Genomic DNA, 16645 nt, shown 5'->3' with positions numbered 1-16645 from the left:
ACAGTTTGCAAATGCACTAGACGGGGGACGAATATCTTCGCAGCTAGTTTTGTTAGTGCTACAAGGGAGAGTTGAAACGAGATTGGCATAGGGGGTGGGATCCTCAAGAGCAGGGAGGCAACTGCGATGCTGGAAAAAGATACAGTAATCAGGATTTGAAATGTGAAAAGTTAGGTCAAGCTGGAACAAGACGGGGAACAAGGAATGCCTGTTGGCTTAATTTCCATTTATTTAAATGCAAAAGGGCTGATCGGTAAGACTGATGATCTCCGGGTGTGCATATGTACATGGGACTGAGATAGTATAGCTATTACAGAAATATGGCTGAGGGACAGATAGGATTGACAGCTTAATGTACCTGGGTAAAATGCATTAGGGGGGCCGAAATGGTGGAAAGAGTGGTGGGGGACTTGTATTTCTGATGAAGGAGAGTATCACAAAGCATCAGAGATGAAATAACTAAAGGAACAATCAGGGTGTCTTTGTGGGTGGAATTAAGAAATAAGAAGGGGATGGTGACATTATTGTGCCCCCAAATAGTCAATAGTAATTACAGGAACAAAAATATGTACAGAGATTAGGGAGACTTGAAAGAACAATAGGGTTGTCATAATGGTAGTTTTAATTTTTATAACACAGATTGGGACTGCCAGAGCATTAAGGGATTTGATGATATTAAATTCATTAAGTGCGTCAGGAAAGTTTCCTCAAGCAGTATGTAGAGGATCCTAATCGGGAAGAGGCAAAATTTGACCTATTCTTAGGAAATAGTGCAGGACAGGTGAGTGAGGTGACGGTGGATTCGCAGTTTGAGACCTGTGACCATAGTTCTATTAATTTTAAAATAGTTACGTAGAAGAAAAAAAAACTGGTCCTCAGATTCAAGTTCTACATTGGGGCAAGGTGAATTTTGCCGGAATTGTACAGGAGCTTGCGGGGTTGACTGGATTCGTTTGTTTGCAGGCAAAGGGACCTCTGGCAAGTGGAAGCCTTTCAAAGTGAGACAGCTAGAATTCAAGATCTATATGTTCCTGTGAGGGTGAAAGGAAAGTTGACAGGAATGGGGAAACTTGAATGACAGGAGATATTGAGGCTTTGACCAGAAAAAAATGTGGACGTGTGGCTCAAGTCCAGGCAGGCGGGATCAGGGGAATCATTGCAGGTACACAGGGGATACTGGAGTTTAGTGAAGAAGGAAATCAGTAGGGCGATAAAGGGCCTTGACTGAGAAGATCAGGGTGAATCCAAAGAGGTTCATTTTGAATATTAAAGGGAAAAAAAACATTAACTGCAGAAAGAATAGAACCATCAAAGACCAAAGTGGACATGTATGTGTGGAACCATAAGAGATGGGCGATGTCTGTGTTTACCGTGGAGAAAAACATGAATACTTGGGAACTTGGGGAAGTTAGTGGTGGTATCTTAGGGAAAGTCCATAGCACAGTAGGTGAGGTTTTGAATGTACTGGAATGTTTGAAGCTGGATAAATCTCATTGTCCTTAACAGATTGATACAAGAAAACTGCAAGGGGCTAGAGAAAAAATTGATAGGCCCTGGCTGATAAATCTGATCATCATTAACCACAGCTGAGATCCCTGAAAACTTGAGGATAACAAATGTTGTATCTTATTCAAGAAGGACTGGAAAAGCAAATATCTAGAAACTATAGACCAGGAAGTTTAACATCTCTACGTTACTTGAGAAGATTATCAGGGATACGTTGGACATGCATTTGGAAAATTGAATTTGATTCGGAATAGTCAGCATGACTTTATGAGTGGAAGTTTGTACCTGACGAATTTGTTAAAGTTTTATGATGACGTGCCCAGGAATGTTGACGAGGTCTGGCCGGTACATGTCGAAACATGTCGTGCTGTCAAAGCACAGCAGGTCAGGTAGCATCGGAGAGGCAGGAATATCGACGTTTTGGGCATCAACCCATCATCAGAAATGTCCAAATCAGCGATTTCCCTGCCTCTCGGATGCTGCATGACCTGCTGAGTGTTTCCAGCACCACAATTTTCAACATCTACCGGCCAGGCCGAATCAACTTTCCTGGTTACGTCATCAGAGTATATTAAATGATCTCCAGAATCTGCAGTGCTTACTTTCTCCAAGGGCAGTAGATTTAAGCTATATGGATTTCAGTTACAACAGAACTGGATGTTGCTTTTCAGGCCTTGGACACACATACACGGTAACAGGAGGAGGCCAGTCAGCCACTCGAGCCTGTAAAACTGTACCCAGAGTAGATCATGCAGTCTATTCAGCTACTTCAAGTTAGTAACACAGGAAATGTAAGAGGCCACCAATTGACTGGACAATAGGAAGACTGGAAGAAGACGATCTCTGTATAGCCCCACAAACCTGCCTTTCCTTTCAGTAAGGGCACAGCTGATCCGCTCTCAGCCACAATTTCTCTTTTATGCCCAATTCTTTGTAGCACTCAACTCCCTGATGTGTCAATTTTCATTAACACCACGCCGTGCCCCAAGCATTTCAATGATGTAGCTCCCCCTAACTGCCTGGGATAGAGAGCCCCAAACATTCACTACCCTCTGAGAGAAGGAAACACTCTCCACACATATACCGTGACTTATTGAAATGAACAATAGATATGAACACAGCGTCAGATTGACTGGCCCTGACATCACGGCGGTATTTGACTGAGCAAGGTGTCAAGGAGACTGAACAAAATTGAACTTAATGGGAATCAGTTGTAAACTCCCCATTGGCTGGATCATCCGGAACGCAGTGTGACTGGTGGAGACCAATCCTCTCAATCCCTGGATATCTCTGTGGGTGAGCCTCAGGGAAGCTTTCTCGGCACAAACAATTGCAGCTCGTTCATCAATGTCTTTCCCTCCGTCATACCTTCAGAACTGGGGATGTTCAGTGAAGATCACACAATGTTCAGAACAATGTGTCACTTCCTCAGGAGCTAAAGTTTCAAAACCTGGACAACATTCAAGCTCATGCAGTAAAACTGTCCGGAACATTCATGCAACAGTGAGACCAGACCCTGCACATTTCTTCGTTAAAAAAACGAAGCTCATGCAGCGTCTTAAGCTGCTTTCACGGAAATTTGACAGAGCCATTCAGCCCATCAAAACTATTGGATAAGAACAGACACGGTCCCTTTCGCTTTCTCCAGCCTATTACACTGGAAGCGATTTTTAAAAAATCTACAAATGTTGAAATGCAAAGTCGACAGGCAGAAGGCTGGAAGAACGCAACAAGCAAGGCAACATCAGGAGGTGGAGAAGTTAACTGCTTGGGGATAAATATTCAGGACTGGAGTGGGGTAAGGGAGCTACAGATAAAGAGGCAGGACGAGGGAGGAGGAGACAGGGTGGTGAGGTGGGGATAGATGAACAAAGGTAAAGGGGTACCACTGGGTTGGACGATGGGAGAACTGAATCCAGCTGAATCTGAAAGAAGGGTAGCTAGAATGGAAGGAAGGAGAAGGAGGTGGGAATGGAGTTGGGGGATTGGAAGGCAGGTTATTTGAAATTGGAGAACTCAATGTTGTCTGACTTGCTGTGTTCTTCCATGCCCCTGCTTTCCTGCTATTACACAGGAAGGTAATGAGCTCAGTCAGTACATCACGCTGGTAATCAGGAACCAAGGGTCGCCCAATAATGTCCGTGAACCTTTTTTCCCTGGGACCAGAAGGAGGACTTTCTGTCCCTCGAAACACTAACGTATAAAGAGAAGAAACTATTCAGCCCGTCCAGACTGTATAGGATGTCACTGATGCTCCAACATTGCAAAACCAATGAAGCAGAGACTGCACAGACAGACTGGCCCATGTTGTTCCTCCTGGCTCCATTGTTAATGGTGCACACGCGTTATATTAACGACACCATGGTTTGCTAACAGTGAGGAGGGACTGCGGACAGTTTGTGCCAGGTCTCAAGGAGTCATCTCCCAGAAGGCAGGCTAGTGTCCTCTATGGAGGTCAGAAGTTGCTGGGAATGGCGAACTCTATCAGAGTGTGGCTGCTGACAGGTTTGTGAAAACATAACGTTCAGTGCAGGATCACACACCAACTGCTCATTGAGACAGTGACAGTTTATTCAGAGCCTGGAGCTCTCGCTTAACCAACATAAGGTCCCACGCAGGTACGTATAATATCATAGAATCGTAGAGTCTAACTTAACGGAGACAGGCCGTTCAGCCCAAACTGGTCCATGCTGACCTAAATCTTCATCCATGCTAACCCCATTTCCCTACACTTTACCCACATTCTTCTAATCATTTTCTCCCTTTCTAGGCGGCACCTGTGGGCGGCACTGTGGCACACTGGTTAGCACTGCCTCCTCACAGCGCACGAGGCGGGTTCCGTTCCCGCCTCCAGCATATCTGTGTTTGGAGTTTGCACATCCTTTCCGTGACAGTGTGGGTTTCCTCCAGGTGCTCCGGTTTCCTCCCACAATCCAAAAACGTGCAGGTAATGTGAATTGGTCCTACTAAGTTGCCCAAGGTGCTAGGTAAAGGGGAAAATGTAGGAGGATGGGTCTGGGTGGGTTGTGAGTCGGTGTGGACTTGTTGGGCCGAAGGGCCTGTTTCCACACTGTAAGTAATCAAATCTAAGTAAAATATTTGCCTATGGGAAAATACATACTTTATTTAACACTATCAATGTTTTGTTTTGAAAATAATGAGATTTGGTCCATTACCCTGAAGGTTTAATGCAATCACTTTTTTTTTCTTTTGTAGTGACATAGACTATTTCCTTCGCAGTCTTCTCATGATACCATCACCACATGGGTTAATCTGGTGAAACTCCTTTACACTGGCTCGCTGTGGCAAGCAGATCGTTCCTTATAAAGGAGAGATAATATGTACACAGTGCCCCAAGTACCTTCTGAACAACACTCTAGCACGGTAGGAAAGTATTTCACTCCAATTCTTGAATCGTTTTGCAAAGAAGGACAGTATACAATTTACTGTGTTGATTACTTGCTGCCTGGTATGAACTCTGTGACTTCTGACCAAGGAACACAGCTCATTTTCGCCAAAGGCCGTTCTGATTCTTTAACGTTCTAATTAGTTCAAAATGAAGAAGGATGGTATGTTTTACCAAATCGTTCTTTTGCCTTGCGAACAGCTGTGTTTCAAGTACAGCCACACAAACAGCAACACCACGATTGCCATTTGAGATGGTCAGAGATGCCAGGAAGGCGATGTCCTAACAGTAGTATCTCCAGTTTATTAATCTGGGTACCCGGGTGCTGACCCCATCCTGGATTCGAATCCCACCATGATAAAAGGTGGCATTTGAATTCAATAAAATCGAATGAAGCTATGAAACCATTGCCGATTATCAGAAAATCCTACCTGACACTGTAATGTTCTTCGGGGAATTATATTTACCACATTCAGCTGGTCGGACTGACATGTGTATTTGACTCTGAATTGCCCTTTGAAATAGCCAAACCAGCCGCTCAGTTAGTTACTCATTATAAACATCAAAGAAATGTAACCGGACTGAACTAAGCACTGACTACTCACAGCCCACAGACTGCAGTGGGTCAGGAAGGCAGCTCACCAACACTTCTCAAGGACAATGACGAAAGGGAATTAAATACTGGCCCAGCATCCCACTAATGAATAAAGGCGGTTGATCACACTCAGGGAAGACAGACAAAGGGACATAACTCACTTTAAACAGGAACCTTGATTTATACGCTACATGGGCATGATTTTCGTTAATATGGGAACAGGAGAAAAAAAATAAGATTAACCTCGTTTTTTAATTTCCATTCCATCTGATCATCTTCAAACCCTTTGTTTGCTTATTTTCTTTTATCTCTCGTTTATCTGTCTATTCAATCACTCCTTGTCCCCTTCATCATAGACATCCCTGTCACCAACATCAATCACAATATTTTCAAGCTGTGTTCAGTTATGATGGTAGGTCAGCGAACTCGAAATGTCAATTCTATTTTGCCCTCGACCCACGGGTGCCAAATCTGAACAGTTACTGTGGCAGCTTCTCATTCTTTTTTTTTGTTTCTGATCTCTTGCATCATTCTTTGTTTTATTTAAACTTCCATAATATTATGACATGGGATGTCTGCATCGCTGGTAAGGGCAGCATTTATTGACCTCACTAAATGCTCTTTATTGTGAGGTCATTCTTTGACACAGTATAGAGCCAATCACATTGTTGTGGATCTGACGTCAGTCTTAAGACAGTTCGGTAATAATGCTAGATTTCTGTACCAAAGGATATCAGTGCTATAGATAAACGTATTGTCAAAATGCTGGTGCTGTTATTGAAATATTCGTGAAATTATCGTTTATTTCCAATTCCTGTTATTTGAATTTAAGTTCTGACATATCTGAGGTAAGATTTAAAACAGTGTATTTTGTGCAGTAACCTGGGCCTCTGAATTACATATCCGCTGACATCACTTCTCTGACACATTGTCCCTGTCATGAATTTACTTTAGAGACAAGAACAAGGTTGTGATTGACATATTTGTAACGGAAAGTGCGCTTGTAAGAGAACTGGAACCATAAAGTCTGAATTTTATAATGGTTTATTTAGTATCCGCACTGACGTCAAGTTGGGGACTGCTGATATTATGGAGCTGGTAGTGGGTAGAGTTGGTGATGGAGAGAATACCAAGAAATAAATCAATTCGGGTCCAAAAGGTACTTCGAGAATGTGAACAGTCTTGTTCTCAGATGTTTGTGTGGACGAGCTTGTTGGGCAGTTCAGAAGTTTGTAATAATGAATGGAATTTGCATTTGAAACTGAAGACAAAGGATTCTGTCTTTGCCAAATGTAGATAACAGAAATAGCAATGAGGTTCACCATGGTTTATGGATTAACAAAAGGATAGAGATGAAGAGACTTACCAGGAACACCAACAATAGCGAGCATGGGATAGTAGCCCGCGTGAATAATCATCAGTGCACCCATATATCCGATGTGATAATGTGAACCCAGACCAGGAAAAATAGGCAAGATACCAGGATAAACTCCTGTCCATTGTTGCAGCATTCCAATCTAGAGTTCTTAAAATCTGATACATTAATGGAACATTCCAGATTATTCTCGAATGTTTATCTCCCCTCTCACTGTCTCTGCAGCTGCTGATCCCTGTTAGTGTTGGAGATGATGCATCTGCTGCGACAATGGCATAAAGCATTGCATGAAGCTCCTTACTATTAGAAGAGGGGTGCCACATCTAGTGCCACAGTCAAAATACATGGAGACTGGCCTCAATCACAGTCACTGAAAAAACAGATCCAGTTGACTCCTTTCAGTGTGGTACCTTCCGTTCACAATACAAACTGGACTGGATTGAATGTTGGCATCACTGGCTGTTGGTCACATCTCCCACCACCAATTGCTGTCGTGACGTTAGTGGTGAGGGACAATGAGGATATTTTCCTATCACAAGTTAGATGATTCTGATGTGTTGTCCGTTTGCAATGTTATAACCACCTGAACTTCCCATCACCATCACCCCCAAAACTAACAACCTAGATGTAGTTACCGTACTGATGTCTCCTCCACAGAACAGGCGCCAGCCAATAGATTTGCAGTGGGCATATTTGCCCTGACCATACACAGAAAGTGTGAATCTGTCTGGACATTCCTCTCATTGCTCTAATAAGCCAATCTTGTATCTTCAATACCCAATGCCCTTCAGCACTATTTTATATTAACTCACAAACACTCATTTTTTGAATTCACTTCAAAGCCAAATGTCACAAATTGTCACAAGTCTGGTCCCTTTACAGGGTTATGTTGTTCTTGATCTTTATTTTCAGGGATGCTCTAAATGACCCAAGGTTTCAATATGTCTGGTTTTTTAAAAGGTTTATTAGTGTCCCTTCATTTATACATAACAGATAATGCATCAGGCAGAACGTTTTCAATTCTTTAAAAAAAACCCTGCATAATCAAAGGATGTGTTCAGCTCTGTAGCTGGGCAGTTCTGTTCAGTTTGGGGGCGAGTTGAGTCAGGTCACTGTTGAAATTGGATGCTCACCCCCTCCTTCTGCACTTCTGACCTCATGAACTGCAAGCATTTTGTGTCAGATTTACTCTTTGTGCTAAGGGGTTTGTTCATTGCGGTTGTTGCAAGTATTTTGATGCAGCAACCTTAAGTCCGGATAGCCTGTAGGTTGGATAGGATACGTTATTCAGCTATTCTCCCTTCAGTTCATGCACTTCATTCTGTAATTTGGGAAACAAATAATGTTTGTTTAAAATACTGCAGTCTGACCAGCTAATTCACTCTGCGAATATCCACTACACACTTACCTTTAACAAATAAAAAGTTATCGTCTGGGCTACTTGCCTAAACATTTTTGAGGGATCGGGCCTGGTCCATAACATATTGGGGGCCCTTTGCAGGATTTAGGCAGCGAGTGGCAGGTGTTAGTGTCTCTTATTTTGTGTTTTGATTTGTCTTGGTAAACAGAGCTTTAGAGAGCAATGGCTCTTGCAGGAACCACGGATGTTTTGGAGGTGGAAGAATCGACCTTGGGGATTTTACAAAATGCACATAAATCCAAGCTGCAAGAATTAGTAGACAAGCTGCAGTTGAAGCTGCCTCCTAATGTGAGGAAAGATGAGATGATTGCAGCAGTAGTTCTGCATTCAAACTTGCTGGAAACTCCATCGGGATCTGCACAGAAGATTAAAGTTCAATCGCAAATAAAGCAGCTTGTGTTAGAAGCAGAAATGAAGCAGTTTGCGTTGCAACTAAAATTAGAAGAAAAAGAAAGAGGACGAATAGGTTTAATCCAGGAAAGAGAAAAAGAAAAAAAAATGTTTAGCAGGAGAAAAAGAAAAAGAGAGCGCGTTTGCGTTTCAGAGATAGACATTTAGAATGGAAGGTCAGCTTAAAAGGATGGAAATGAAGGCTGAAGTTACGCTTAGGGATCTGGGGAGTATGAGGATGCAAATAAAATGCACATGAACTTGTTCCAGAAGCCTATAGACAACATTTAGGAACCTAAGGAGTGGCCCGGGTCAAACGTATATTGAGTTTGAAAGGTTCAAACAAAGTAATTTCGATAGATGGAAAAGAACTTTAAAATTCAAGCAAACCTATGATGCACTTAGAGAGTAACTATTTTGGAGGAATTCGAAAATTCGCTGCCTGAAGTAATGCAAACTCCTGTGGGAGAGCAGAGAGTTTAGATAGCAAGGTTAGCAACTGAAATGGCTGAAGATTATGAATTGGTCCATAAAACACAGTTTGGCTTCCAGACTAAATTTCAGTCCATGAGGTAAGTAAACTGGGGCAAAGAGAAATACTCACGTGGGAAGGGATATGTAGATCTCAGTGAAAATCATAAGGATAACTTACGACAAGTGTAAAAAGGAAACCCAAGAAGAGGACAAAGAAGTTTAAAAAATCTCCGATGTTTTCATTGCAATAAATTAGGTCACAGGAAATCACTCTGTTGGTGCGCCAGGGAAAAAAAAGATGTAGGAAAACAGGATAAGCATGGGAGTTTTGTTGGAGTGGTAACAAAAAGCACAGTGGAGGCGAGAAAGCTTCATCAGAGTGTACAAGCTGATCGGAGATTGGTCAAGGAGGAAGTGCCGAATCTTGCTTATAAAATATACCTTCAAAGGGAAAGTTTATTCACATAGGCCAAAGTAGCAGGTACAGAGGATGCAATATTAAGGGACACAGGATCCTCTCAGTCTGTGATGCTGAAAGATGAGGAGATATATATTCCTGAGGGACTATTTCCAGAAAAGTTACTCTGAAAGGGAATTCACTGTGAGACTAAAAAAAAGCACATAGTTATGTTAAGCGAGGATAGAGTGTCCAGTGAAGAGTGAAGAAATTGTGATATGAGTACTGGACAAACTCTCAGCTCCAGGAATACAACTTTTCCTTGTAAAGTATGCAACTGATTCACCGGTGGAAGTGCTGCCTGCTCTGGTTAAAAACCACTGGAGACACAGCCAATTGAAGCAATGCCTTATCTTGGAATCTTTTCTGAATGTGGGGTAACAAGGTCCCAATATCACGAGTTCAAACAGGAGAGATATAAAAATGTAAAGGTAAGTAAGCTGAAGTGGCATGAGGAGATACTTCGTTCCATCAGATAGTTGTGACAAAACAGGAGAAAATAGGAGATCATGCACACATGTTTAGTTCAGCTAAACTGATTGAGTTACAGCAGAAAGATGAAATTTTTAAGTAGTTGTATCAAAAGGGCATATACATTAGGGATTCTGAATGTATCCCTGAGTATTATTACCTTAAAAATGGTGTCTGCATGAGGAGATGGAAACTATCACATACTGAAGGAGAGGAGAAATGGGCAGAAATTCATCAAATTGAATTGCAAATGGGGTACAGAAAGGAGAAGCTGCAAGTGAAGCATGAATTACCACGTGGAGGTCATTTTGGAGTGAGGAAAACACAGTCTCAAATAGAAGGCATTCTTACTAGCCGACACTGCACCATCACGTTGTTGAGTTTTGCCAGACGTGAAATACACGTGAGGGAATTAGAAAACCACAGGTGTTAATAAAACCTGCATCTTTAATAACTATTCCTGCAATTGAGGAACCTTTTACAATAGTTTAATTGATTGGATAGGTCCCCTATATCAAACAAAAAAAAAATGTGAATCAGTATTTGTTAACAATAATTGATGTATCCACGAAATTTCCAGAGGCTATTGCATTATGCAACGTCACAGCGAAAAGGATGGTAAAGGAAATATTCTTTTAAAAAATATATACGGACTATCAACAGAGATACAGTGCGACCAAAGTTCAAACTTCACATCCAAACAGTTCAAGGAAGTTAAGGGCAGCTCTGTAATAAATCAATTCAAATCTACTGTGAACCATCTAAAATCGCAGAGAGCACGAGAAAGGTGACATCAAACTTTCAAGATCATGTTGAATGCTTATGGTAAGAATTATCCAGCTCATTGGGGTAAGGGCTTTTGGTGATCAGAGATGCACAAAATGAATTGACCAACTTCTGTCCATTTTAATTAGGTTATTAAGAGGTAGGACCGTTAAGGTCAATTCAGGAGTAGTTAGTAAATCAGAAGTAAAAGGCCACACTATTGGACTATGTCTCACATTTTCCGGAATGATTAAAAAACGCTGGGGAGTTGGCTAGATGGCATTTAAAAGTATTGCAGAATGCACCTAAACAGGAAGTAGACAAGAACTCAAAAATTTGCAATTTTGCTCTCGGGGATAAAGTATGTATGTTACTTCCAGTGATGAGGGGATCTTGAAAAGCAAGGACTGGTGAAACTTATCAAATGCGAAAGAATATTGAGTGAGGGTAACTACTTGATAGGGACTCCAGGCAGAAAGGAATCTCACAGAGTATGTCATGTGAATATGCTCAAAAGGTATTTTGACAGGGAACGGACAGCAAGAGGAGAATGTGTTAAATGATTACAGTACAGAAGGAAAAACTAAGTTCAGAGGATTCTGGATTGAACGTTCCTCAAATTAAAGTGGACAATGAGGAAGTTTTCTAAAATTGGGATAAATTATTGAGTAACCTCCCTGACGAAAAATAAAATAAAATGACTGATAGAGTTGTTAGTATTATATGGGGAGATATGAGGAAATTAAATGGGAAATATTACCTAATTGTGCATAAGGTAGATAAAGGACATGCGGTTCCGATTAAGCATCATCCTTATTAGCATAATCCTCTAATGTTGGCACAGGTTCAGAAGGGGATTGAACACATGCTCCAAGATGACATAATCCACCTGAGTTACAGTGACTAGAACTCATCCTAAGTCATGGTACTGAAACCAGATGGTACCCAACGATTTTCTGTGGACTATCGCAAAGTCAATGCAGTTAAATAAAGGATGCATATCTAATTCCGCAGTTGGAAGGCTTTCGTTGGAAGGTGGGACAAGCAACTTCCATTTGGTTTGAGCTCCATCTGATTAAGCAAAGCCTTTCAAGGTAGCTATAAATGCGAGTGATGTGGGTGTCGGTGCTGCACACCTGCTGGAAGACGACGAGAAGACACAAAGACTTATTGGTATTTATCCAGCAAGTTAAACATTTATTGGTAGAAATATTCAACAGCTAAGAAAGAGACTTTGAGCTTCGTGTTGGCACGACAACATTTCAGTTTTTTTATTATTAGCAACGCATCTGTAACAATAACCCATTGAAGCTTTTGGAGAAATTTAAGGACAATAATGCGAGTCTGTTTAGCTCGACCCTGTAATTTCAGCCACACAATTTGAAAATTGAGCCTCTGGCAGGTCTTGAAAACATGATTGCCGAAGCATTGTCGAAACTTTAATGACAGATAGACACACTCAGTGGGAGGTGTATCACACACTGAATTTGGATGGAGCTCTGCAGGTTTGCATTTTTATACTAAGTGAAGGCATATGTGTGTTTTTGTGTACTAACCACTACTTTTGGTGATTTTGAGAACTGAAGACATCTTTAGATATTAATGATTCAGTTTTATATGGTCCGTTCACAAGGTTATGTTGTGTTTGATTTTTTTTTCAGAGAGGTTCGAACCGACCCAAGGTTCCAACATGTCTCAATTTTGAAAGGCTCATTGGGATCCTTTGGTTTATACCAAACTGGTAAAACCTCAAGAACAAGGTCTTCAAGTCTTAAAAACAAACTGGTATAATCAAGGGGACATGGACAGCTCTCCGCCAGCGTAGTTCAGTCAGTTCGAAGGTTATTTAAGTCAGAGTCACTGTTGAAACTGGACGCTCTCCCCATCCTTCTGTCCTCTACATTTGTAACCTGTAAGCTTGGTTTGTGTAATTTTTAATCTTTGTGCCAAGGGGGTTGTTTATTGGGAATGTTGAAACCATTTTGGAACAGCATCATTAAGTAGGGAAAGCCTGTCAGGTTCGGATCGGATGAGTTATTTGATTATTCAATATTCGGTTGGTTGTGTTTCATTACTTAATGCTTTAAATAAATTCTTTTTGTTTAAAACTCGGCAGTCTGACCAGCTAATTCACTCTGGGGATATCCACTATACAGTTACTTTCAACAATTAGCAAATCTACGGTCTGGGCGACCTGATTAAAATGTTTGGAGGAGTCGGGCCTGGTCCATAAAAATGTAAAAAATAATCTTGTTCATCAAAAGTTATGATTTAACAAGTAAGGGAAGGAATGAATATGATATTGGCTATGACACAGAAAGGATTGGGGCCAACAACTGAGGAGACCTCCTCAGATTACAAAAAGATCTTGATCAAATGGGTCAATCAGCTGACAAATAGCAGACAGAGTTCAATCTGGATGAATGCGAGGTGCAGGCAGTAGTGTGTGTTTGCTGCTGTCTGCTGCACCAGGAATGGGATAATTTTATACCCCATCTCCTGGGTTCAGCACATCGATGTCCTTCGTGATCTTTGAGAGGCCTTACTCTCGTGGTTAAGTCTTGCTGTTAATGTAGTTACACAATATCTTTGAATTACCATTAACCTTATCTGCCCATGCTATCTCATATCTCTTTTTGGCTTTCCTTATTTCTCTCAAAATGGTGCTCCACTCTCTTTATATTGATTAAAAGATTCAATTCAATAAAGTTGTCTGGATCTAAAGTAAGTATGTCTTTTATTTTTGAGTGGCACCTCAGTAACTTTAGTCATCCATGGTTCCTTAACCTTACCAGCTTTACCCTCACGCTAACAGGAACATTATGCCTCTCAACTCACGTCGTCAGTCTGTTGACTGCATCCCCCTTGTCAGACATTATTTTACCTGCGAAAAGTCTACTCCCATCAAACTTGGACAGTCCTTGTCCCATGCCATTGAAAATTATGGTACTCCAATGAAAAAGATAATATTAATGGAAGGCGTATTATTTTCCACTAATAGTTATGATTGCAAGACCCAAAAGTATTCTCCCATGTTCACTTCAGTCACTTGCCCTGCCTATTTCACAAAATCTGGTCTCGTTTTGCTCCTTCTTGATTAGGATGATCCACTTACTGATGAAGAAAATTTTCTTCGACACATTTGACAAATTCTTCATGATTCAACCTTTTAACACTATGGTAGTCCCAATCATTTCTTTAGTAAATTAAAATCCCTATTACCACAACCTTATTAAGCTTACATATATCCGAGATCTCCCTACATGTCTGTTTCTGAATTTATTTCTTACTGTTGGAGAGCATATGGTGCAATAACGTCAACATACTCTTTCCTCTCTTATATTTAATTTCTATCAATATATTTTGATTGGACGATTTGTCATAAATGAGCATATAGTGCAATCTCTTCAAAGTGATCTTTACTTTCTTATTTTTAACACTACCCATGTATTTCACCTGATCATTTTTGAGAAATCGCTTCTCCAGTAATACCAATAATTTATCCCTTAATCTAAAATGGCATGCCTCCCCCTCTCCACTTTTTCTATCCATTCTATGACACCTATCACCTGGAATGTTGAATTGACAATCTTGAACATCTCTCAGGCGAAAGTGAGGACTGCAGATGTGGAGATTAGAGTCGAGAGTGTGGTGCTGGAAAAGCACATCAGGCCAGGCAGCACCCGAGGAGCAGGGAAATCAACGTTTTGGGCAAAAGGCCTTCAACAGCCCTTTCCTGATGAGGGGCTTTTGCCTGAAGCCTCGATTTTCCTGCTCCTCGGGTGCTGCCTGGCCTGCTGTGCTTTTCCAGCACCACACTATCCACTTGAGCACCTCTTCACCAACTTTCAGTAATAAATATGATATCCCAATCCTATGCTCTTAAACATGCCCTGAGTTCATCAAAGTTCCCCATAAGACCCCTTGCATTGAAATAAATGCAACTTAGTGTTTCAGAATTACTGTGTACTCTGACTCTCTCATCTTTCGTTTCTAATGGACATGCTCTATTCACATTCATAACTTTCTCCATCATCCGTCCATTAACACTGCCAATAAGAATAACCCCCTTGCCTTCTCTATCAATATAATGCCTCCCTATATAGAGTGAGCAAATCTCCCTGCTAAGATATTGGTTGATTTCCAGTTTAGATTAGAACAATCCTTTTTGAACATGTGTTTTCTATTCCAAAACAAATTCCAATTTTCCAAAAATCTAAATCCCTCAACAACAACCCAGCTCTTCAGCCATTGATTTTTCTCCTTTAACCTTTCGTTCCTCCACCGGTTGGGGCTGGCATTGGCAGTAAACCACAAATTAATATTTTTAAAGTTTTATTTTTAATCTACCTCACCTCTTAAAATCACCCTGTACTGCTTTAATATTTTCCCTAAAAAGTCATTCCTACCAATATGTACAGCAATCTATGACTACTCAGTCTCACCTTTAACAATGTGCTTGAAAAGTTTAGAGCCATTCTTAAGGCTAGCACAAACCACCCTAAACTCATGCTCACTGCCACAGAATCTCCTGCTGATGCTCCTGATTGAAAATCCCACTGCAGCAATAATTCTTCTAAATTTTCTCTAACCCTGCCTAATATAAAAATCGTGCCATCAGTCCAATAACTGACGGCTCTTCCATTTTCCTCAGAAAGACTACCTTCTTCAACAGTTCCAAAAAGTGAAAATCTTTTTGGTAGAGGAATAGTCAGCGGAGACATTGAAGTACCTTCTTACCTTTCCTGACAGTCACCATTTATCTGACTGCTTTGCTGGGTAGTACTTTTTTTCTAAATCTTCTCTCCAAACTCTCTATGGCCTGAATAACATTATGCCTAGAAGCAGAATTTTTCACAACACCTTATTTATATGTTACCTTTCATTACCTATAGATAATAATGTTAAAATGGAAGCAAAATCATATACACATCAAACATATAAAAAATAGATAAAATCAAACCTTTAACTAATTAACTCAATATAAATATTCATCTTCAATATATTCCTAGCAGAAAAGTCTTCTCCTGAGCAGAACACAGACAAGACTCTCTGATATGAAGGCGTAACTCCTTATTTTTTTTTTAAAAAATGTTTAATTTTTCGAAACGGAAACAAACTTTCGCAGCATTAAAAAAGAAACCTTAAAAACCATAGGAAAACCGGAAGTGTTGGTTTTGCCTATGCCATTTCTGAGTTTAACATTATTATCTCATGGCATGGTGGCACAGTGGTTGGCGCTACTGCCTCACAGCGCCAAAGACCCGGGTTCAATTCCCACCTCAGGCGACTGACTTGGTGGAGTTTGCACGTTCTCCCTGTGCCTGCATTGGTTTCCTCCAGTTTCCTCCCACAGTCCAAAGATGTGCAGATCAGGTAAATTGGCCATACTAAATTAGGTAAGGGGTAAATGCAGGGGTATGGGTGGGTGGCGCTTCGGTGTGGTGGTGTGGAATCGTTGGGCCGAAGGGTCTGTTTCCACACTGTAAGTAATCTAATCTCGCTGCTTTCATCCTCTAAGACGCCAATATTTAATTTTAACATTCTTTTCCTTTTTGTCTTCTGCGAGAAATGTTATTTATCAATTCTTATGCTTTCTACACATTTTGCTTCATAGCCATTTTGATGTTGTTTTTAGTAACCGTTTGCTGGTATTTAAAGCGTTTTTCTTTAAGTTATTCATAGGATGAGGGAGTCGCTCGGTTAGACTGAACTTATTGTTCATCCCTAGAGGGCAGTTAAGATTTAACCAAATTTGTGTGGGTTTGAAGTTATACACAGGTGAG

This window comes from Chiloscyllium punctatum, chromosome 50 (genome assembly GCF_047496795.1).
Source record: "Chiloscyllium punctatum isolate Juve2018m chromosome 50, sChiPun1.3, whole genome shotgun sequence".
Classification (NCBI taxonomy): Eukaryota; Metazoa; Chordata; class Chondrichthyes; order Orectolobiformes; family Hemiscylliidae; genus Chiloscyllium; species Chiloscyllium punctatum.
Note: the sequence above shows the minus strand (reverse complement) of the source record.